Here is a 24,479-nt window from a genome sequence, read left to right as displayed (position 1 = left end):
TTTTCCTTTGTTAGACTTACACCCAAATTCTATCCTCCCCTTTGGGTTACTCCTCACCCAGTGTTCCCATGTGTACAAGTATAATGTTAATACACTTGTTTGTTTTTCACATTAGTCTGTCTTTGGATGGTCTTATTTACAGAGCCCCAGCTGAAGAACCTAAGATGAGTATGAAGGGTAGCAGAATATGTCACCCCAATATATGCCTCTTTGGCATAAGGATTATTTTGAGCTGATTATTATGAGAAACAGCAGATACAGAGGAAGCTCTGATACTCAAAAAAGTTACCCTTTTATAAAGGACATTTATATGTGTAAGGGAAAAAAAGTTACCCTTTTATAAAGGACATTTATATGTGTAAAGGAAATCTCTATTTGAAGATGGTCTCCGTCTGTACTTGAAAGAGAAGGATGACTATATTACAAGAAACTAATCAATGGAAAAGGCATTGACTTAAACCTGCAAATTACACTTTACCTTTGTTTACCCTACTTTTCCTGGTAACTTCTCATAACTGGCCTCCCATCAACATCTATTTTGTTTGTTTGTTTGTTTGTTTTGTTTTTTACTGAAGAAAGTATTTAAGCTTGTGGCTTAGACTGTCTCAGTGAGTTACTCAGATTTCTTGGGTATCTCCTATGTATCCATGAGGTATACATGTTGATAAACTGTCCTTTTTTCTCCTGTTAATCTGTCTTTTATTATCGGGGAGTGGGGGTGTCTCCGTAAGAACCTAAAAGGGTAGGAGAAAATTATTTTTTATTCCCTACAAGGGAAAATTATTTTTCCACCTCAACAGGTAGAGGAAGAGATTATTTTCCTCCCTCACTGGATCTTTTCTTCTGCCATTAGAGACACTTAGTGGAAAATGTTGAGAAGTCCCAGGCTCCCTGGAGAAAGGGTGAGCACACATGGTGGTGAGGGCTACTGGGTGTCCTGGGGATTGCTTCCTGATTAGGTTAGACTGGAATCTGAGATGTAGATAGATATAGGCAACCTAGGGGCAGAGGAATGAACAGTGGGACCCTTCATATCTCTTCTAACCTTGCTTTCAGGTAACTCTCTTAAAGTTTCTATCCTCTTGTTCCTTAAGAAAGTTTTCATCAAGTACCACTTTGAGGTAGTCAGAGTCCTAAGTGGCACCTTTCCTGGCCTCAGTGCACCTCTCCCAAAAGATACAGTGTCGTTAGTGTGGTTACGGGGTCAGTGAGCACGTTTCCTCTCCTTGAGTGGTTTTCAACCAGCTCCACCCTAGAATCACCTGGGAAGTTTTAACAAATGCTGATGCCTGGGCTTCATTCCCCAGTAGCTCTGATGTGCTTGATCAGGAGTATGGCCTGGCCACTGAGGGTGCTACAATCTCCCCAGGTGACCCAGTATGCAGCAGATGTGTGTGAAAGAAAAAGGGGCGCTGTAATAAATCTAACCAAAAGTAAATCTGATCATAAATTTCTTACTGGGCAGGTCATGGTGAGTGATCACTCCCCAGCCCCATCATGTCTTTAGTTAAAAGTTTATCTTCCCTTTATGCAAACCTTGTTCATTGTTTTTGTGCATCTGTGTTAACACACCTTTGAAATGCCCCTTTTTCAGACCCTGTGGAAACATAACCACCCTCAAGAGAGCACATAGTCTTGTTAACTATCCTGTAATCCAGTCCCTGCCTTATTTTCTCTCGTCTTCATGTAATCTTCCTTACTTTCCCTCCTTAATTCCAAATGTATAAAAGAAACTGCAAAACTGTTATTCTCTGTAGCATTTGAAGTCTTTTTTCCCAGCAATTGTCATCAGTTTGGCTCAAACAAACTCTTCTAAAAATTCTCTACGGATTTGGACATTCTCACGTCGACAGGTAAAAACCACTGTGTCTAGTTTCAGGCCAATGACCAGGATTCAGGGCCCTGTGAAGGAGCGTTTTGAGTAGGCTTGAGCTGAAGAATTGTCATCCCTTTACCCCTGCTAATCCAGGATATTCAGGAAAAAGTCTACCTGCTAAAAGCCGGAGGTGAAAGGGTTCAGTTTTGACGGATGAACTTAAAAGGAAAGGGGTTTGATTTGCTCATAAAGTCATACTTACGGGGTTTTGGGTTTTTTTTTTTTTTTTCTTGCCACTATGAGAGTTCTAAAACCATCTGAAATGAATTGGATTCCAGCAGCAGAGGTTGATGAAATGCAGGTACTAAGGAAGAAAAGTTTAAATTGAAATCCAGAGGCCCACTGCTGGCCTCTGTCTTGAGCAGTTTCTCTTTTTCACAGATATTTCTGCAATAGTCTTGAATCCATCTATCCTCACTATGCTCACCATCACTTCCTTCCTGAAGGCCTCATGTCTTCCTGCTGCAGTATAAGAGTCTCCTAACTGATCTTCTGGCCACTAGCCTTCCCCATGTCCAGCCGCTCTGCTTCATGCCCAAGAGATCTTTCTAGAACACATATTAGGTCGTGTTACTCTCCTACAGTGTCTGCTTCCCTGTTGCATCTTAAAAAAAACCTGAACCCCTTAGTACAACTCATAAAACCGTTCATGACCTAGCTTGTGCCCACCTTCCTGGCTTCGCCTCTTGATCTCTCCACAATCCCCTACCCTACGTGGACTCCATGGCCCAGCCAAACGGAATACCTCATACTTCCCCAAGCATGCTGTGCTCTGTCATGTCCCAGAGAAATTGTTCAGAGGGGTCTCTCTTTCTGGAACATCCTCTCCACCTGTTGCTTTTGGCTAAGTACCATTGGTTTTTCAAGAAACTTCTTTGAAGCCCCTGGCCCAGGTTAAGCGGCCCTCTCTTTGCTTCCACAGCACCCCAGGCGTAGACCTCAGTGACTACTCATTATACTGTATTATGACCACCTACTTCCTTGTCTGCATGAGACTGTGGTCTCTTCAACACCATTCTAGCACCCAACCCACGGTGTGACAGATTAGTGGTGCTTATTACAGCTTGCAATAAAAGGAGCCCAAAGAATTCCCAACATGTATTCATTTATGCCCCTGCCTTTTAGAAACGTGGGCGATTGGGGTAGTTGGTGTGCATGGACACTAAGAAAATAAATCTTAGTCCTGAGTGACACCTCATTTTCCTATATGCTAAGAAAATCTGATGGCCAAGTATCAGGCAGTTGCTGAATGGCTAGCACTCTGGCGAATAAACAGAAAAATAAGACATGATTGGTTCGGCTCAGTCACATGCCCTTCCTTCCCCCTTTGCTTTCACTGCATTAAGGGCTCCTTAGATGAATCCCTTCGTTCTCATCAGAACTGTTGTCACGTGGGCATGTACTTTTTACACCACCACGTGTTGTCACGTGGGCATGTACTTTTTACACCACACTCAAAGCAGCTGGAGGGCAAGACTCACACTTCGTGATCCCTCCATGACCCATCTGGCTTAGGGCAGGTGTCCAGGAAATACCCAATTCTGAATTATGATGAATTAAGGACATGGGGACACATTCTGAAATGTTTGCCCTGGGGTCAAAATTTAAAACTATCACCTCTGATAATGATGCTTTAAATCCTTTCTGGAATAAGGCAAGCTATCAATAAATGAATGCAGAAGAATGAAAATATACCTAAAATGATTATGTGAATATTCATAAAATGAATTCATAAAACAAATAATATACATACGCACAATTAAGGAAATGGGACAATATTTGGTGAAACCCAGTATCTCTCACTTGTTCATTTGTTCACTCATTTATTCACAACCCATTCTTCCATCCAACCAACCATCTACCATTGGGATGTCCCTGGGGCGATGCCAGGAGCTGGGCTCAGAATGATATATGAGACAGAAACAGTCTTTGCATGCACGCATGGGCTTACATTTTAAATGTAATAATTCCAAGTGTCACCAAGAGAATGAAAAAGGTGGTATGGAAGTGCACCCCAGATGTCATTCACTCACTCACTCAGTCACTTACTCACACATTTGTTCATCTCCAGTCCCTAGCACACAGCCTGGACCTCTTACAGTGCCACTACATGTTTATTGAATGAGTGAATGAATGCATTAGGGCTGCTGCTGGGATACTGTGTAATTAACAAAGGAAGATGTATCTGAAAGTCTTACTTGGGAGCCCCCAGTTTGAATTGACGTGTTTTATTTTAAAGCTTATGCTTTCCTCGGCTCTGTGCAGTAAGAAGAGACACTAACATGTACAGTGTCAGAGTTAGGACCTAATGATTGGACAGTCATGTCACTGCTATGAAAGAGTGCACTTGGCCAGAGCTGCAAGTGTTCAATAACACAGTCCCTAGTGCTTAGCCAAAGGAAGTTTAACTTTTAATGACAAAGAAATGACATTTCTACCACCTGCCCCTCTGAGGGAGAAAAAAGAAAAAAACAAATGATGGTACTATAATTGTAACAGTAGATAGGATTCCGCTTGTACTGAAAACACTCCCTCTTCCCCTGCTTGTGTCTCTTCACTTGGCAAACCTTGAGAAGCGAAGCGTCACCTCATCCTGGGAGTCCCAGGGAGTCCAGCCAGAGCCCAGGCAGCCCTAAGGGATACCTGCCTGTTTGATTTCACAAAAGGATTGGGCTTTGCATTTTCTAGACAAACACAAGATGGGGAAAGACAGCACGGACAGGCTTTGGGATGTCACTATGACTTTGGCGAGGCTCATTCCACGGCCACGATGAGTCATCGGGAAGACAGAGTCTCCGTCGTGAGCTGGGTTTTACAATACTTGCCATAACTTTATTCAGTAGCAGGTGTGATGAGTTGTCTCTGTCCATTCCTACTTGAGTCTGGATCTATGAAAGTATCAGTGAGTCCAGAAAGCTGAGGCTGGTTCTCTGAATTTCTGCCTTCCTGCTTAAGAATTGGCAGGGGGACTAGGTGCTGAAGCAAGTTGTCCAGGGCATGGGTTGGGAGACGTGGTTCTAGTCTCAGATCTGCCACCAACAACCTGTGTGACCTTAGACAAGTCGCTTCTTGCCTCTGGACTTCACTTTGCTCACTTGTAAATGGGAGGTGATCTAGTCCCTTAGCTCTAACTTTGGGATCTTAGTCCACCAGAAGTCCTCATAGATAGCTTGTGTCAGACCTCTTGGAGGTAGGTGGGGGCAAAGAAAGTTTTACAGCAGCCTTTGGGGAGACTTAAGCATATCCATGCTGGGTATACAGTGACTAAAATACTCACAAACCAAACTAAATTATGAATGAATGCTCATGTCCACAGACTGATACAGAACTCAGTAACAAACAATCATCATCAATTAGCAAACAGTAGCTTTAATGAAATCTTCACTGACGAAAACAAAGAAAGCATTTCAAAAGACCCTTTTCTAAAGTTGCTGTGAATTTTTAATCTATTTGGAACAATTCCAGAGTAAGGAAGAGCCAGTTTAACTGTCAACTTTGCCAGCAGGGTTTTTCTGATTTGCTACATTGAGAAACAAATGTATCACTAGACAGAAATGAATCTGAACAAAACTGATGCAGTTAATGGAATAGTTTTTAAAGATTTTTTTATTTAAATGAATTTTAAAAAACAAAACGAAAAACAAAAAAGATAGCCTGTGTCTGTGATTTCAAAAGGCCTGATGGAAATTTACATTTCCTAGCAAAAGGGCTGACTTGACGAAAGTATTGAATTGATTGCTTTTGACTAGCGTTGCTTAGATTCCATATATTGCAGTGCTGGTGATGATTAGAAACGCCTACCAGCAGTCATAGATTTCTTTAATAAACAATGGGGAAATACATTTATTTTAACTTAATATATTTAGTTTGTTTAATACACAACATCTTTGTAAAAGTGAGGCTAGGAGGAAGGACATCTTTTGAAAGTGTTTTTGGTGGTAAAAGCTTTGGGGCCTGTGGAACCCAGCGATCCCTCAGCTCTGAGATTCCCAGATAGGCCAAGGAGCCTGGCCTCTCCCCCTTCCTCCATCTCCTGTCCTCCACAGCGAGCATCAGCCCTCTGTCCCGAGGGTCAGGCTGCAGCCTCATTTCAGACGAGAGCATGGCCCCCTCTGTGTGCTCAGAAAAAGTTCGAGAACTTGCTGATTAGGGATTCTGATCCCTGCTCAGCTAGCGTGTCTCTCAACATCCACTGGCAGTTCGCTTTTATCATTGTCTCAGTTTCCTTTTCTGCAAAATAATATCTGTCCTAGAGAAAACTTTTAACTGGGGTATGATATGGGTAGAGGCAGGTGGTAGAAATAGAATTACAACTCTTGAAGTATATTTACCACATGTGCGCGCACACACACACACACACACACACACTCATAATCTCCTACAAGGTACAGCCCTGACCCACCTAGCTATCTCATTGTGTGCTTTCTTTCCAGCTTGAGTGAAAGGAAGTACGTAGTCAGGATGTCAAGAGAAGAATTTGCTAAGTTTAGAGCCTGAGACATGGGAACGGCTTGGAAGATCATCGACCTTCCCCTTCTTCCAGGTGAAACCAGAGAAAGCTGGCCTCAATGTGGTATTGAGGCTCAAGGGAGGACATCTAGGAGGGGCCACTGGACTTGTCAGGGGGAGAACGATCTCTGAGACATTCCATCCGAACTCCTCACAAACCTAAAAATGACCTCTCAGAGCTGGGGTGAGAACCCAGGGCTGAATGAGACGGATAAAGATAGGCAGTTAAAATCAGGATTCCGTCTCTTAGTGTGATAGTTATAGGAAGTATGTATAATTGTGGGGACAGAGCCAGGAGTGCAGTGTCCAGGCTCTCGCCCTCACGTGGAAAGGTGCTCACTCGGGTAGTAAATGGCCATCAACTGTGATTGGACGGCCATCAGCTGTAACCAGTGAGCCATTATCCCCTGATATAACTGCCGTGGCTACGCTAGCAGCGGATTGTGGATTGCAGTTAGCACGGTGGATTGTAGCCAGCAAGTGAGGTTGGTTGATAGAGAAGCGGATGGCAGGATGCGGATAGTGTGGCTCCTGCTTCCTGTGTCTCCAACCCAGCTGCCAGCAAGACTATAGTGGTGTGACTCCCCTTTCTGTGGCTCCGTGGGTGTTCCTTTTGGGCCTCACATTGTCCTGCGTTCTTATGTGCAGAGCTGGACAAGAGACCCTGCATGATGCCCTGCATGACAATGAATTGCTCAGCCACCATCACCGTCATTGCCATCATCACCATTACACTGAGAGGGGAGCATCTGCTCAGTGCACTGGAATGTGCATTGCAAAAATAGCAAACACAGCTTTCACATCCATTATCTTCTCTGAGCTTCATAATCAATCACCCTGTAAAGTGGGCACAGCAGGAACTATTCCCCCCCCCTTACCTGCTATAAGGATGAGACAATGACAATTCCAGGAGCAGTGATTTGCCCTAGCCCACCCAGCCACCAGCAGCAGAAACAGGACTAGAACCCAGGCCGCCTGACACTGGACCAGTGTCCTTCCCCCTGCAAGCCGTTGCCTGCCCAAAAGCATCTTGGGAAATGGTGGGAGCTGGGAAGGAGCCTTCTTGGTGGTTTGGGTCTTAGTTCATGCTGAGGACAGAGGAGCAGGTCCTCTGAGCCCTGACAGGGGCCTCCACACTTTCTGGCTCCTTTGGGGTCACTGGTGGCCCTCCTTGCTCCGAGGGAAGCAAGTGATTTTCTGGTTGGCTTACTTTGTTGATTACCATTGAGCTGAATCTTCAAATTGAGTTTGTCAGAAAAACTGATACAAATTAAAGATGAGCCTCGTGCTCTCCATGGCTGGTTGGCGTTCAGAGGCTTAGGGAGGCTTATGGTTGGGGGTCTGTCCCTGTGAAGTTCCACCCTCACTTCTGGTTCCCAAGGCTCTTTCTCTATATTCTGAGAAGTGAGCCCTCACCATGAGCAGCCCTTGCTTTCCGCAGCAACACCTATCTGTGTATTTTCTCCTCCTGCAACCTCTCCTTTCCACCTTCCTATCTCCTTTAAATCAGCCTAGTCTCAGAAATGTGCTAGAAGCACCTACAAGTCCAACTGCAAACACGGAAGCTTCAGCTCCAGAAGAAAGCCAAGCCTTCAGCTGACCCTTTGGACACGCAGCTCCTACGCACCACTTTCTGCTTCTCCAGCCGTCTGCCTGCAGCCTGGAGAGGCTCCTATTCTGTCGATCCCCGGCCCCATGCCCCTGGCAGGTCAGGTTTCCACTCTCCAGTGTGAATCTTTAAGTAGTCCCTTCTCATTTTCCCCTATCCCACCCTAGGAAACCATTCAGTCCCCTTGGCTTTTAACCATTTCTGCCACATACTCCATGTATCTTGGACCGCAAGGGATCTTTTTATTTGCTAATCAAAATGTTGACTAAAAGACTGCCCCAGCTAATTTATTTGACTTTTGAGCATGGATTACACGAGCTTCTGCCTTAACATTGTTATTATTGATTTCTGAATTCCTCAGGGTCTAGAACAGGGACTGGTCCAATCATGTTGGTTGAGCAGTGAGGAGTCACTCAGCAAATGATGGGGAAAGGCTTTCCAGTGGCTGCTTTCCAAGCAGGGTTCTCCTTAGAAGGGTGGGGCCCGGACAGCTCTACCAGTGTGGGGCCACCCAGGGTATTGCACTCGAAAAAGGAAGCTGTACCATCAGCATATTCATAGGTCCCTCAGAATATCAGTCATGACAGATGTTTCAAGTTGAACTTCATAGGGTTCAGAAGAGGAGTAGGGTACAGTGTCCCATGCCCCAAGCATCACTCTTCCAAGTACTGGGCTCACAGCTGCTACCCCACCTGAGGGTCAAACCTGTTCCTAAGTCCCACTTTAGGGGGTAGGGACAGCTCTTCCAGTTTGGGGTGGTCAGGCCAGACAGTTGGGCTTCTCAGGAAAGAACTTGGGAGGGAGTTATCACATCGCCCTAAGGAGTCTTCCTTGACTTCCCTCCCCTATCTTTTCTTCAGACTCTCAGAAGCTTGGATTTATACTTTTGACATGTAGTAAGTTGTTCACATGAGTCATGCTTATCTCAAGCCTTAAGCAGTTAGCAAAACTGACTTCTTCTTTCAGGTGATGTAGAAGAGTGTAGGATAAAGCTGGAGGAGGTTCTGGTTCTCGGATGTTCAGGAAGGAGAGAAGACATTCTCTTTTCACAACTGGAAAATCTTCTAAGTGGGTATGATCTGAGCGTATGTTCTCATCTCCTAGGTTTAGAAGCATGAGAAAAATGAAGATGTTGCCATCAGTTTATTATTGCCCTTTCAAAAGTTATCCCTGATTGGATTTAAGATGAGGTAGTAAGACTCCTAAACCTTAAAAAAAGTTTTGTTTAGTATTTTCATTAAAAAAAGATGATTAAAGGGGCCGGCCCTGTGGCTCAGGCAGTTAGAGCTCTGTGCTCCTAACTCTGAAGGCTGCCAGTTTGATTCCCACATGGGCCAGTGGGCTCTCAACCACAAGGTTGCCAGTTCAATTCCTCGAGTCCCGCAAGGGATGGTGGGCTCTGCCCCCTGCAACTAAAATTGAACACGACACCTTGAACTGAGCGCCGCTGAGCTCCCCGATGGCTCAGTTGGTTGGAGCGCATCCTCTGAACCACAAGGTTGCCGGTTCGACTCCCGCAAGGGATGGTGGGCTGTGCCCCCTGCAACTAGCAACGGCAACTGGACCTGGAGCTGAGCTGCGCCCTCCACAACTAAGACTGAAAGGACAACAACTTGAAGCAGAATGGCACCCTCCACAACTAGGATTGAAAGGACAACAACTTGACTTGGGAAAAAAAAAAGTCCTGGAAGTACACACTGTTCCCCAATAAAGTCCTGTTCCCCTTCTCCCCCACCAAAAACAAACAAACAAAACAAAACAAAAAAAAACTAATAGAATTAAATAGCAGTGGGTGTATGGGGCTGAAATTAATCTAAAGCTGTGATATTTCATTTGATTATAGGTAAGACCTCATTATTGTAGGTTTAGCTTTGGCCCAAACTCTTTATCAGAAAAAAGATTTTGGACTCCAAACATTGGCCCACTCTTGGGAAGCAATGAGCAATTCAACACTATTTAAAGCACAGGACACCAAAAGTATTGGGCATTTGTTACCTCAAAGATGTTTTGGAATAAGGTGAGAAAGGAAAGAAGGAAGGAAGGATGGACGGAAGGAAGGAAGGAAGGAAGGAAGGAAGGAAGGAAGGAAGGAAGGAAAAATTCTAGTGAAGTTTTTGCAATTTATTTTTAAGAGATCTGACCTATTGAACACTTTCTAGTGTTCTCTGAAAGGAAGATAGTAGAAACAAGATTAAGAAGTGCTTCACTAAAACAAAGCCTCTTCAGGAATTTTCCTACCATCAGTGTTCTCTTTTTGCTATTAAGATGATCTATTACCTGGCTGGCCCACATTCTGGTCCTACAGGCCCTGCCCCAAAGTTCTCAAAGGACAGTTTTCAATTGAGTTATTGACTTTCAGTCTCCTTGCTTTACACTCATTTATATTTAAAGATAAAAATAACAACCGAATTGGGAGCCGACCTTCTGTTTTTCTACCAAACCAGAAACCACGCACTCTCTTCCAACTCTCACAGTGTCCTGTTGGCATGATTTGAGCAAGTGTGTGTATGAATGAGACTCTTGCCAATTATTTCTGCACCACTGGAGAGACGTGAAAGTATTTATTCTTGCTGAGATGCAGCAAGGGCTTGGGTCAATATCAACATGACTACTCATTTCTATTTCACCTTGTGGGGAATGTTCTTTCAAGAGCACTTAAAAACAATAGCCTGTTGGAACAAGTGCAAGCAGTGTAAGAGCTAAGGCTGTTTAATCTGATGAAAGAAGACTCATAAGGACCAGAGAGCTACTCCCAAACATCTGAAGGCTCCTCTGGGGAAGAGGGAGCTGAGTGTTCCGTGCAGCCTTCGAGGGTAGAACTGGCCAAAGGGTGGACAGGAATCTAAGGAATGTGCCCCCAGTCTCAGCCGTCCAAGCACAGTGGTGTTAACGCTCCATCGGGAGGGCTGGACATCTGCTCGGCAGACATACTGCAGAAGGGGACAGCAGCCCACCTTCATCTCCGCACTTCTGGGATTTTATGACCATCTTGCCCAACTCTGTCTTCATCAGTACAAGAGGAAACCTTCTCAAGAGCAGTATGATGAGCAGGGGATGTTGTGGCAGGGCTACAGAGGGCAGGGAGAGTCGGCTGGCTTCTTGCCAAGAGCCCAGGAGGAGCGGTCCCAGGCCAGGTAGACACCAGCTTCCCAGCCTCTGAGTTCCAAGCATGGCTTCTTGGGAAGTTGGACCGAAATCCTTCAGAGCCGTTATACTCCTGGCTTACTTCCTTTTATCCTAAAATTACTCAGTCTCCTAAAAATCCTCAGTTTACTCAGCTTTCCTCCTATCTGTGCCAGACGCTGGGGGTGGGAGTGGAGCTGGGTGAGGTGGGAGAGATGAATCAGATGCATGTTTGCCCACAGGAGCTGCAGTCTGGTCATGAGTAATAGAGGAGAAGACAGTAAGTGTGAGTGCCCTAGCACAGGCACAACGCGGGGCTGGCAGGATACAGCATTATGACTGGCTGGGGGATCAGATGTGCTTCCTGGGTAGGCGGTGTTTTAAATGTGCGTTGAGTGATAAGTCAAAGTTTTGAGTGGAGCAAAGGAGGTAGATGTGAGTCTCTATTATGATTCTCCGGCAAACGTATTTTTTTTCCTGAGTGAGTAGATAAGTAGGGATATAAAGTTGGTTTTAGTAGGGTTCTTGCTTTTTCTTTCAGGTCTCCAGATACCCACTTCTCAGCCTAAAAGATGTATGTGTCTGTAATTGTTCCTTTTAAGTCCAGAACCAAACTCACCTATCAGTGAGCTCTGTGGACAAGGGATCAGCAGAGAAACGAATGGAGAGGAGGTGGGGGTTAGGGAGAGGAGCAGGGTCTGTGGGCCGTTGGCGGGAAGACGGTTGCAGAGGTCTTAAATGTGACTTATTTACATGACAAATGATGTCACTGATACAATGTTACTTGCAACAGGCAGTGTTGGGAATGGGAGATCCTAAGACGAAGACACCAGTGTCTGCCCCAGGGAACCCCATGCCGAGGTATCTGCATAGGCAATAGCCGTGACCAGTGTGGGTAAGTGCAGCAGGCAAGAAAGGCCTCGGGCCTGTAGACCCATGGTGACCCCCAGGAGGAGGTGATCCCCTTTGTCACTTGCAACACCTGGAAGTTAAGGACAGCAAGTCACCAGCTTGGAACTGGAAATGGGGGTGTAGGTGAAGCTGCTGGGCTGGATTCTAGCACTTGGACTCTTACAGTCAAATCTTTGTAGCCAGTTGAAGGGCTCAACCTCCTTTCTCAGGCAAGAACTTTCTTCACAGCTCCCCAGTCTCATGCACACCTAACCTCTGTTATTACTCTTTTGTTATTGGGCGGCCCTGGTGGACAGAGGTGCGTTTTCATTTTAGAGGCCGATTCAGCCTTCTGGATTTCCCAGCTGCTGGTGGGAGACGGGCCTGGTTTCCAGAAATAGTCAATAAACAAATGAGAGCCGTCCTCCTTAGCAAATGCAGTCATGTGGACTTTTGATCTCCAAGCGGGGCAAGCATGGCGGCTCATGAGTTAGACACAGGTCTGTTTGCAAATACATTTCCATCTAATCACACGCTTCTCAGACGTCTTTTGTGATGTAGTAGAAATTCCAGCTTCTCAGTCTATTATCCACAGCTGTGGCTCCTGCTATAGACTGAATGTTCGTGTCCCCCCAAATCCATATGTTAAAACCTAATGCCCAGTGTGATGGCATTAGGAGGTGGGCACTTTGGGGGCTGATTAGGTCGTGAGGGTGGAGCCCTCATGAATGGCATTACTGCTCTTATAAAAGGAACCCCAGAATTCCACCATGTGTGGAAACAGTGAAGAGATGGCCACCTATGAACCAGGAAGAGGGCCCACATCAGACACCAAATCTGCTGGTGCCTGAGCTTGGACTTCCCAGCCTCCAGAACTGTGAGAAGACACTTCTGTTACTGAAGCCACCTGGTCTGTGGAATTCCGTAACAGCCACTGAGCTGACTAAGGCAGCTCTTCATTCCTCTTTCTCTCTGGAGGACTGCACGTGGGACAGATCTCTTCCCAACTTCACTGCCACACTCAGTACAGTTGTTTTTAGAAAGCAGAGGAAGGTTGCCTTGTCAGTCTGTCCTTCACTTCACTTCACTCCTGTGAGTCACTTCAGGGCTCATAGAAACTATTTTACTCACACACTACCATCTTTACCCTCTGTGGGTTTGGGTTTCCTCTTTCCATTCTTGTGTTTTTTGTTTGTTTGTTTGTTTGTTTGTTTTTCATTTACATTCTCCCTTCTTTCCACAGAGCAAGAGTAGATGCTTTGAGGGTATCGCACATCACAGTACCAGATAACTTGGAGACAGCACTTGGGATTTAGGTATTTATTCTTATTTTTATGTGACCATAGATGTAATCTCTTTATGCAAACAAAACAGTTAATATTATATCACTCAGCAATTACCATGTACTGCTTCGAATAATATCCTTTAGATTTCCATTTTTGCAATAACAGATTCAGACAACATTAGCAAGTGGTACTTTAAAGAGGGATTTTCTATTTCTAATTTTAACAGGATTAAAGACCTGCTATGAGTGTACAATTCACAGACACCACTGCATGTAAAGCAGAAAGGAAAGAAATCAAGTCAGGAGAACAAGTGTCACCACCACATTGCTCAGTTGTCATTTCAGCCTTTAACTATCCAGCTGAGTAAAGGCAAAACCTAATATCAGGAACATGAGGATTTTGTAACAGTTGTGCTGTGAGTATCTGTGGACACCAGAGGAAAGAGTCGTTGATTCTGACTGAAAATCAGAAAAGCTTTTTTTTTTTTAATTAAAGTTTATTGGGGCAACAATCATGAGTAAAGTTACATAGATTTCAGATGTACAATTCTGTAATACATTATGTATATTTCAGATTGTGTGTTTACCACCCAGAGTCAGTTCTCTTTCCGTCACCATATATTAGACTCCGTTTATCTTCTTCTAGAGCCCGGCTCCGAAAGCTTTTTGGAGGAGGTGGCATTGTATTTTGGTGAGCAGGCCATTTGGAGAAACTGAAAAATGGTGGTGGGAGAGGGAAGAGAGGCATGGAAGGTGAGGGTGACACTTCTGGTACACCAGCCACTGACCCCGGCCAGTCACCATTCGGGTGCAGAGTCAGTATGTCTTGCCTCCCCCACAGAACCCCACCACCAGCGACTAGCCCAGTTCCCTCTCCTCTCAGGTGGGGACACCTCTGCAGTGGGTTCTACACTGGTTCCCAGAGTCCCCAGTAGAATCAAACATTAGTTGCCCTCAGAGGGAACATAATAATGTTTCCTCTACTGGTTTCCTTTCTTCCCTGCTGTGCTCCTGGTATTTTCTTAATCATCTCCCACACCCCATCTCCACAAAATGCTTGCACTGAATCCTTCCTCAGGGTCTGAGAATCTATCCTAAGACCAATGGTGTTTAAGTAGCTGGAACAAAATTCTGTAGGTGGGAGGAGTTGGACATGTTTGGGGAGCACGAGTGCTCCAAGGTGGCTAGTGTTTGGAGATGCAGCAGAAGATGAAATGAGAACGATTGGGGTCATGATGGGAAGTACCTGAATTCTCAACAAAATAATCTGACTTTTCTGTAGACAATGGGAAACCATGGGGTGATGGGATGGTGAAACTTTCTTCCTAGGTGTTTAAGCGTCTGCTTCTCTGACCCAGGGTCTATGTGCTTTTCTTCCTGCCTATCCATTCCGAATCACATGCTTACTAGGGGTTCCACCGGACGCACCTGAGACCCACTGAGCTAATGTCTGCTTTGGAGAACATCGGCTCTCCTCTTGAGCTTCTTGAACTTTCTGTGTGGAAAGGGCTTCATTGGGGGGCAGGGGGCAGATTCTGGGAACAATATAGGCTGGCATTAACTGGATTTTTCTTTATAGGCAGAAGAGGGTGAGTGGTTTCAGCTAGTAATCCCAGTTCTTATAATCTCAGAGGGACTGTGTGTTGTGAAAGAGTCCTCTCTGGCCTCAATGAGCACTAAGAAAAGCCCAGTTCTGGAATTTGGCACACCTGACAGCAAATAGGAAGAAAGTCCCAGCCAGTACTGTGGAGTCAGATGGCAGTCACTGGGGACACTGGTGGTGTCAGAGCTGTTCACAGGGCTTTGCAGGTGGAAGAACTGTCCATCAAGCACCAGCCTATCTGCTGAGGGCATCCGGAGTTTTGGAGGTTGCCCCAGCCCTGGTGACGTCTGAGACAGTGGTGAGTGGCCAGGAAGTTTCCCAATAGGGACTGTTCCTATTCATCCAAAAGGAATGGAAAGGAGAGAGGGGAAGGTATGTCTGCTTTATTGGGAAGGAGCTGGTGCTGGTCAGTAGGAAAGCAAGATGCTGATGGGGGAAAGGCAAAGGATATTATTCATCCAACTCATAGTTTTTGAATGCTGCATTTGAGCCGGGTCCTGGCCTGGATGCTAAGAGTGGGAGTGGGGAGAAGAAACAATATGAACCTATTGAGTTCATGGTCAGGGGTCATCAAGAAGGTATGTACACATCGAATTAAAATTCCAGCAGCAGTCTGAGCAGGGCCATGAAGAAGTGCAGAGTTCCTGAGAGGGCACAAGTTCACATTTGGGTTAAGGTAGGAATGTTTTATGGAAAAACAAGAAGAGGAGGTAGCATCTGAGATGGGCCTTGTGAGATGTATACGTTTTGATATATTGATAAAGGAGTTGGTCACAGGGGCCGTTTTAGTCCCAGGGACATTATTGGGAGGAGTCAGAAGAGCCACTCTAGGCCTTGATCCTGGGGAGGGTCCTCAGCTCACTGCCAGCCTGAAGGCAGTAGAGCCACCTGGGAGCCACCTTCTGCCAGCATGTACACTCCTTCCCTTTTGTCACCCCTGGCACTCAGGCTCAGGAGCAGGAGACCTGGCACTTAGCACATCCTGACATTTAGGGAACCCACATCCCCATTCTAGGGCACTGTTCCACCACTTAGAGCACAGGGAAGTTGGGCTGGTCCAGAGTAGCAGTGTGAGGGAAGGGTGGGTCCCACAGGCCCCACCTAGGAGAAGCCCTGCTGGGCTGAGCTACTACTTTCTGACAGGAGGGAGGATGGCCCATCCTACAGGGGTGTTCAGTTATGTATGTGCATGTGTTTGTCTGTGTGTGGTAAGAAATTCACTGCAATGGCCCTCCCTAACTTTTCAGAATTCCTTCAGACTGACACTTGACCCGTCACCTAACTTCCCCTCCCACTCCTTCCACCCCCAATTTAACCACATGCCTGTTTGCCTGTTGTCATGATGTGCCCAGCCAAATCTCAGGGAATTGGCTGGTGGCCAGCCTCAGTGCAGGCTGCCTCATGAAGAGAGCTGCTGGCTCCTGAAAACCCTTTATTTGCGAGGCTGGGAATGTACAATCTGCATGCCAAGGGGCAACATGAGTCTAACAAAGGAATAATTAATGTGCAAACCTTTAATGTAAATAGACTAAGGCCCCCGCAAAAACACTCTCTCAGAAACTAACCAGAAAACTGATTCACTGCCAGTTGGGGTGTCTCACCACTCTTGTTGCTAGACCATTCTAATATGGACTGTTCTCCTAGAGGAAGTTCTTCATTTGATGGAATTGAAGACTGTCTTCTCATGAATTTGACGTCTGGTCCCAGGTGTGTCTTCTGGCAAGCCCAAGGCCCTGTCCTTTGTTCAGTGGGTCGTCAACTCCTGCTCTTCCGGGTACCTCTCTGTGGATTTCTGTAAGCTGCTTCTTGGAGGCACAGGCTTCTTGACTGGGTCCTGTCTGAAGGGTGTTTCTTGGCTCTGTTGCTCTGTCTGTTTCTGTAGTCTGAATTGTTCAGCACTGACCTCCTCAGACCAGGAAGACATCTATTCTGTGCTGGGCTCTGTGAGGGGAGAATGAGGCCACACGAGGATCCAGCCCTCTGGTTGCTCACAGTCCAAGAAGAGATAACATCTACCTGCAAATGAGTATACTGCACTAAGTACCTGAAAAGAGGCACAGAGAGGGCTCTAAATATTGTAGGCTGGAATTTAGAGTCATATCCAGCTTGGTGGCGGTGGCGGGGGGGGGGGGGGGGTTGGGGGGTTGGGGATGGCCATTCGGAAAGATCTAGAAGAAGGTGACTTTGAATTGACTTAAGGATGTAGAAGTGGTCAAATAAAGATGGGGATAATCCAGAGAAGAGTGAGCAGGAAGATGAAAAAGCCAGAGCAAGTCCATGAACTGGGAAGAGCCCAGTTTAGCAGGTGTCTTGTTGGGACATAAATAGAGTTGATGTTGGGGAGATAAATGGTACCCATTCTCAACGGGTTTGAATGCTGTGTTACAAAATTTAAACTCGTGAGCTGTGTCTTCTCTGTTTGTCACTCCAGATCTAGTCTCTACTCCATTGTGGTAGACTAATTACGAAAGTGATCCCCAGTTATTCTTTCCCTATATCCATGCCCCCTTGCCATGTACCTTTCACTTCTCTCCTGCTCTGATGCTGAGCCATGTGACTTGCTTGGTTAGTGGGGTGTTAGCAATGGTACTTAAGCCTCTGCTTGAAAGGTGATTGCACATTCAGGTTGGTTTTCTCTTGCTGCTCTCAGAATACCGCCCCTATGTGGATGAGCATGCTGAAGGACCAGAGCCCATGTGCAGGAGTGAAGGGCACTGACTACAGACGCATGTGTAAGCCCTGTAGGGATCAGAAAAATTGCCCCGCTGAGCCAGCCCAAATTGGCAACCTGCAGAATTATGAGCTAAACAAATGGTTGTTGTTTTAAGTTTCTAAGTGTTGGGGTCATTTTTTATGCAGCCAAAGTCAACTTGTATAATAACAAGCCCAGATTGAAAGGATTCCGGCTTGGAGGTCCTGGGATATGAGAGCATATTTTGCATGTGGGAGGAATATGAATGACTGTGGCTGCAGCACAGACTCTGGTAGGTTGCAAAACACAGCCACACATCATTCTGTCCCCTCAGAAAGTGGCATCTATTTTTCTGCCCCTTGAATCTGGATGGCCATGTGACTTGCATTGGCCAAAGTTGCAGAAACAAATGCCACATAAACAAAGGGCTTACAAGCGCTTGAACTTTGGGGTTTGCCCACCTGCTGCTCTTGGGCCCCTTGTCTGCTTTGTACATGAGTCCAGTCTAGCAACCTGGAGGACAAGAGATCCAGGTTTGAGAGAGGCCAGTGTCTTTCTAACCACCCCAGGCAAGGCCATCTTAAGCTGTGATCCTGGCCAACCCACCAATTGACTTCAGACACATGAGTGAGCCTAGCGGAGACAGCCAAGCCAGGCACAGGTCAGATCAGAGCTACCCGACTGAGCCCAGCTTAAAGTGCTAAATTGTTAATCTACAAAGTCAAGGGCTAAGTTCATGGTTATTGTCTTGGCACTAAATTTTGGAGTGGTTTGTAAAAGTTCCCTGATCTGGCCTTTCTGCTCTGGGCCAGGAGGCTGGTAGGTAGGTACAGGCTGTATCAGTGAGTGCCCATGTTCCTTGCCTTCTACCAGCAAGAGGACATTGAGATGGGGGCATGTATCCTCCTGGTTCTCACCCTGCTGGATTCCATGGTCTTGCCACCGCCTCTATCAATGGCCCAACCCCCCAGCCACAGCTCACTTCCAGGGTTCTGGCAATCACTCCCCCCATGCCCTTCAGGCCTGAAGTGGTGACTGCTCCTTGATGCACCAGCCCTGGGGTTCTCCAACTATCCTTAGCACTGCACAACTTTGTCTCTGCCCCACTACCCCATCTGAGTGGCTACCTGTTTCCTGAAAGGACCGTTCCTGGCACACCTTGTTCTCTGGACAGATAGGATCTACTGACTGTTTTACTAAGCAGACACATCCAATTTGGGAGGAGTGGGACAAAACTCATGCTAGGAAGGGTTCTGCTCTGAACCTCCCACAAAAGCTGTTTTTGGCTTGGACATTTGGAAAGTCATGCTGGCCAAGGAGACTGCCCAGAAGCAGCCTTCCCAGGCTGGCTTTCAGGCACTGTTTGGAGCATTGCTTTTACAGGGAACAGTCATCGCCCTTTTTCTTGCCAATTCCCCAGGTTAAAGAATGGAAAATGAGCCCTTCCAGTGGCTCCAGGCACCATTTCTCCTCTCGAGAGAATTTCTCTCTCAGGTACTTTTAATCAAGCATTCAGCTGCTCATTAAGCAAATCAGAAAGTGGGTTTGCCCGAGGACCTTCGTTGGTGGGAGAACCACCTTGCCCCATCTTTTCCTATCACCCATGCCCTCAGCACCCTCCAGTTCGAGGGTCAATGTGAAGTTCTGCACAAGGCCTTGTACCATTGATGATAGCAATAATTGGTGATGATGACGATGATAAAGGCAAGGCAAACTGAGGGTCCACCTGCTACCACCATTGCCATTGCCTTTAATGGAGAGGCATTTGGACGTCTGTTGTCAAGTTCACATAGGAAGCTTTGTAATATAAGTCTGAGTGTGATGGGGCTGGTGTTAGTAAGTGTAATGCGTATTTCTCACCTGGAAGGGTGGAGCTTAGAAGAGTATTTATCCTCTCACCAGTGAGACGTGTTTGACGTTAGGTAATCCAGGGAAGAACTAACCACAACACAGCCCACCTTGCAAGACCTCACCACCATTTTCCTCCACTTGCCCTGGCCCCCAATCAGGGCTGCCCCTCTGTCTGGGGGCTGCCCTGCCTCTCTGGTGGTGCAGTAGTAATCTCTTGAAGACAGAACGCATTGGCACTGCACACCTGAGCTGTCCGATTTGTAAGCCATATGCAGGGGACTTGGGGAGACTGAGGCTTGATTATTTCTGAAGAGACAAATGATAGACTCTAGGTAGGGGGAAAAGGGGATTTGGTGACATTTGAGGGGATATTGTGGGATTAATGGCTGCATTTACCTTCTGGGCAGGACAATTCTTTACTGTGTGGGACTCCTGTGCATTGTGGGATGGTTGGCCTCCCTGACCCCACCCCACAAGATGCCAGCAGCACCTCCCTGTCACTGTAACCATCAAAAACAGTGATTCCATACACTCCTGGATGGGGGGGAAGGGCGATATGACCCCTCGCCAAGAAATACCGCAAAGGAGAAGACTGCAGGACGGAAGAGAGAAGGCAGAGAATTAGGGGAAAGGGAAGAGCCTTGTGGGCAACTTCCAAAACCTGGGGTGTATCCACATGGGACAACCTTCCCCAGGAACTGTCACTCTCCTCTTTGACTCTGTGACACATGACATGGTAACAATGACCCTTAAGTAAAGAAATACTTGAACCTTCACTGGAGACCAGAGAAGGCGAGGCCTTGAGATAAGTGAGGCAGAATTTGGAACAGGTCGGGGAAGTCTCCCATCTTCCCTGATTAGTGATGGCCAGCGGCCTCCATGGTTAGAGGTTCCTGGATGGCGAGGACCGTCTCTCTGAAGGTAAAGACCTGGCTAGAGTGAAGAGGAGGTTCATCTCCTCAACTTCCCCTATTTTAGAAGACATGGTCTGTGGGCAGAAGTACGGACCTGGCCCCTGGGATACAGGTGTGATTGCCTCAGACTTATACCTCCTGGCATCTGCCAGCGAGGACCTGCCCCCCAGTCTTGCATGGCCAGCTCCTTCTCTGAGTGCTGCTCTTTGCTAAACTAGATCTTTCCTCCTATCCCAACACTCTCCATCCCTTATCCTCATTTATTTTCTTCAAAGCATTTGTCAGCATCTTATGTTACTTATTCATTTGCCTACATGAGCTTTCAGGAATGTAGGTGCATTGGAGCAATAACTTGGTCTCGTTCCCTGCTGTATCCCCAGTGCCTGGCACATAATAGCTGCTCAGTATAAATTTGTTGAATAAACTAACAGAATGTGTAGTTGCTGTGCTAAGTAATTTGCATACACTGTATGCATGTAAACCTCAAAGATTCTTTAAGGTACATACTACATTATCCCCATGTTTCGCAGAAACTGAAACTTGGTGAGGTTAAATAACCTGCTTGGAGAAAAAATGGTGGTAAGTTTTTGCAAGCTGAGCTGTGTTGGGGTTAATTCTCCCCTGGCGTACCTGAAATCAAACACTCTCACCAGTGACAGGATAAATGTTTTTCCAAACTCCACCCTTCTAGATGAAAAACACGTATTCTCCCTACTACAAGGTCACACGGCTATTTATTAAGTGGTGATTGACTCCAGTCCCCCCCAAGTCTTGCAGGAAAACAAACACAGAGCTATATAGGTCACCATACTGGAGGGGACCAAAGGTTATGTGCCCAAGAGGTGTGGCTGCATGCAGGACTATGGGATTTTAGAAGAGAGGACAATTATTTCCAGTTGGAAGTGAAAATGGACGAGAGGAGAAGGCTGCATTAGCTTTGTGAAGGTGAAGGATGGGTAGGGTTTAGGTGCATGGAGATAAGCAGAGGAAGGGGTATGAGGCAGACCCTGCAGAGGCATGTCCAGTTCTCTGGTGATTTGGCGGCTGTGGAGTGAAGGATCCAGGCAGTGGCTAGAGGGAAGTGGCCCTGGACAGGAAGTTAGGGGCCAGTGCACGGAGGGAGGCAAACACCAGGATGAGGGTTTTAGACTTTGTTGTGGGCAGTGGGAGGTCCTTGAGTGACAATGAAGATAGTTAAGACAGCAGGATCCACTCCGCACCAAAGGCCACCGATGCTTCATTTTCAGCAGGACATCTCCAGTATGAGACCCAGTGAGATAGCAGCACTGCCAGAACTTGCTGGAGGGAATCCCGGGAAGGACGACGTTCCTGGCAAATTCAGGGGAGATTTCTTGGACAGCGGTGCCCCATTCCACACCACTTCCCTTGGCGTAGTAGGCAGATTCAGGCAGAGGCCGGAGAGCTCCCTGGGGTGATTCGCTCAAAAATGATTTGGGATTCCGTGTGGCCCCAACCGTCCTTCCAGCCTCACCTCCATGTGCACCCCCCACGGCATGCCACAGCACACCCGCCTCAGCCTCCCCGCGTGTCCCCCCAGCAATCGCCTGTCCCCGCTCTGCACTCCTCCTTGGGCAGCCTCCTTCTCCACCCCTCTGAGCTCAGAGCCAGCTGCACAGATCCCTGGCATGTCCCTGTAAGAGCCGGGACAGGTTTCCTGCTGGCTCCCCGCTGGCCTTGGAGGGCCGGAGCCACATCTTACCCCCACAAGGTGGCCTGTGTCAGGCTCAGCATCTGGTGCCAAGGGGGTCGTTTGAATGACTGAAATTCTTCTCTCTGGGATGCCCTTTAAAGTTGCTTTTCTTTTGGGAACTAGGGCAGTGACTGGAACGGTTGGAATGTGGCCTTGGTTTTCCTTTGAATGTTTTATTCCTCTGAGCACTGGCCAGACTCCTTGTCATTTCTGGTCCTAGGGGACCTCACATTTTAAATTCCTCCTGGAGTGGGATGCTTCCAGGGTTGCTGCACTGCCTCCCATGTTTTTTCCTCTCCACTCTGATCGCCTCTCCCTTCCACACCAGAACATTCCAGGACCATCAGGCACCTGTGAACCAAACTTCTGATCACTCTTCCGATAGCCATTTAGCCAAATATGAGAGAAACAGCAGCTCATTTTCTCTGAACCCCAGCTAAAGAAGAAAGATTTTCACCTCAGAGCAACTTCCGCCTCACAGTAGCTAAAGATGTCGCACAGTGTCACAACACCAGCTGGGTTTCCTTGACCTTCTGCCTCCCAGGCCCCTGGCTAATATGAGGGTTGTGAATCATTCAGCTCATTTATTACAAGGGGAGGGAGTCAGCCCTAAGGAGTCTTAACCAAGAAAACTTTTCAAATGATGAGACCACTCTTAAAAATCTTAATCCATCTACAAATTCTTGAAAATAACCCTCATTACTTATTCACCATGTCCCCTAGGATTTTCAAAATGCTACAGCATTTTGTTTCTCCATTGGCTAGGAGAGAGTTGAAGTCACTATAGGCTGAATCTGAGCCACCTCAGCTGTGGCCCCAGTGGTTCCAGGAACCCCTTTGGGGCTTAACTAGTGGTTCAGTCCTGGGCTAAGTGCTGCAAGGATAGGGGGACGTTGAGGGAGCCAACGTAACTCAGATGTGTCCTTGCCCCTCCGGGGGCCTAGCTCCTGACCTCCACTCACCATTATCACAAGCTAACTTGGGTCCCTCAGAATGAAAGACTTAGGGTTACCTGCCTCAGGATCTTAGCCAGAGCCCCATTGGAAGCCCCAGAGATAGGGACAAGTCTTACCTGTAGAAATTTAGCAGTAGATTGATTTGAGGGTCGCTCTAAGGGACCTACTCATTCTCCATAGAGATCCCTCCCAGGACCTGCCAGCACTGGAAACTTCCTTCCTGCAGAGCAGAGCCCAAACAAGGCGTTCCATCTTTGAAGGACCCCTTTCCAACCTCCACCTCCCGAGACTCCCCTCACAGGCTTGCTCCAGCCAAACAGAACAAGCCAAAATTCCCTAATGTTCTCAGGCCTTCCCACTTCCAGGCCTTTGCTTCTGCTGTTGTCTCTGCCAGCAAAGCTATATTAGTTACTATTAACGTAATGGTATTGCCACAAACTTAGTGACTTAAAATAATATACGTTTATTATCTCATAATTTCTGTGGTCTCATCTCAAGGTTCAAATGGAGAAGGATCCCCTTCCCAGCTTCTGTGGTTATTGGTGAGATTCAGGTCCTTGCACGTGGTCAGACCAAGGGTCTCGGTTTCTCATTGACTGTCAGCCAAAGGCTGCTGTCATTCTGAGCTGGTTGTTGACCAGAGCCTGCCCTTGGTTCCCTGCGGCATGACTTCCTCCACATGCCTGCTTACTCCTTTAAATCCAGCAAGGGAGATGGTCTTCTAGTAAGACAGGGATTACAGTCTTATGTCATAATCAAGGAAGGAACATTAGTCATCTTTGCATAGTCTGTCGGTTAAAAACAAGTCACAAGTCCTGCCTGCATTCAAGGGGAGGGCATTACACAAGGCCATGCACATCAAGAGGAGGAAATCATGAGGTCACTTTAGCACCTGTCTGCTACACATGCCCTTCTCCCAATCTCCCTATGTACTCTGTGAGCCTGAGCCGAAACAGGATTTCACGGAAGCTTCCTTTAAGCATCCCCACCAGAAATCGCTATCTTTTCTGAGCTCCCACAGGACTTCGTTTAGACTGTTCTTTGATATTTCATTCTTTCATTCAGGCATTTAACAAATACATTTTGAATATCTACTAGAGGCAGTGTTGTGTTAATGGTTAAGGCTGCAAGTTCTGGAATCGTAGGCTCTCTGTCCAAATTCTGTGTCTGCTACTCCACGCTGGGCCTCAGTTTACTCACCTATAAATAATATCACCAGATATATAGAGTTGTGGGTAAGCTTTAAATGACATCACACATATACAAAGCTTAACATGGAGCTGGACTCATAGTAAGAAATCAGTAATGATTAAATCTCATGTTAGGTGCTGGGGAACCCAGAGTGATTCAGTGGGCTGTCGTCCAGGTTGGAGCCCACGCAGCCTGCCTTTTTCGTGCGTGTTTACGTATGTGCCTTACCTCTAGCAGACTGTCTGTGACTTCCCGGAGGGAATAGCCC

The sequence above is a fragment of the Rhinolophus sinicus genome, linkage group LG01 (assembly GCF_036562045.2).
Source record: "Rhinolophus sinicus isolate RSC01 linkage group LG01, ASM3656204v1, whole genome shotgun sequence".
Taxonomy (NCBI): domain Eukaryota; kingdom Metazoa; phylum Chordata; class Mammalia; order Chiroptera; family Rhinolophidae; genus Rhinolophus; species Rhinolophus sinicus.
This window is presented reverse-complemented; position numbering follows the sequence as displayed.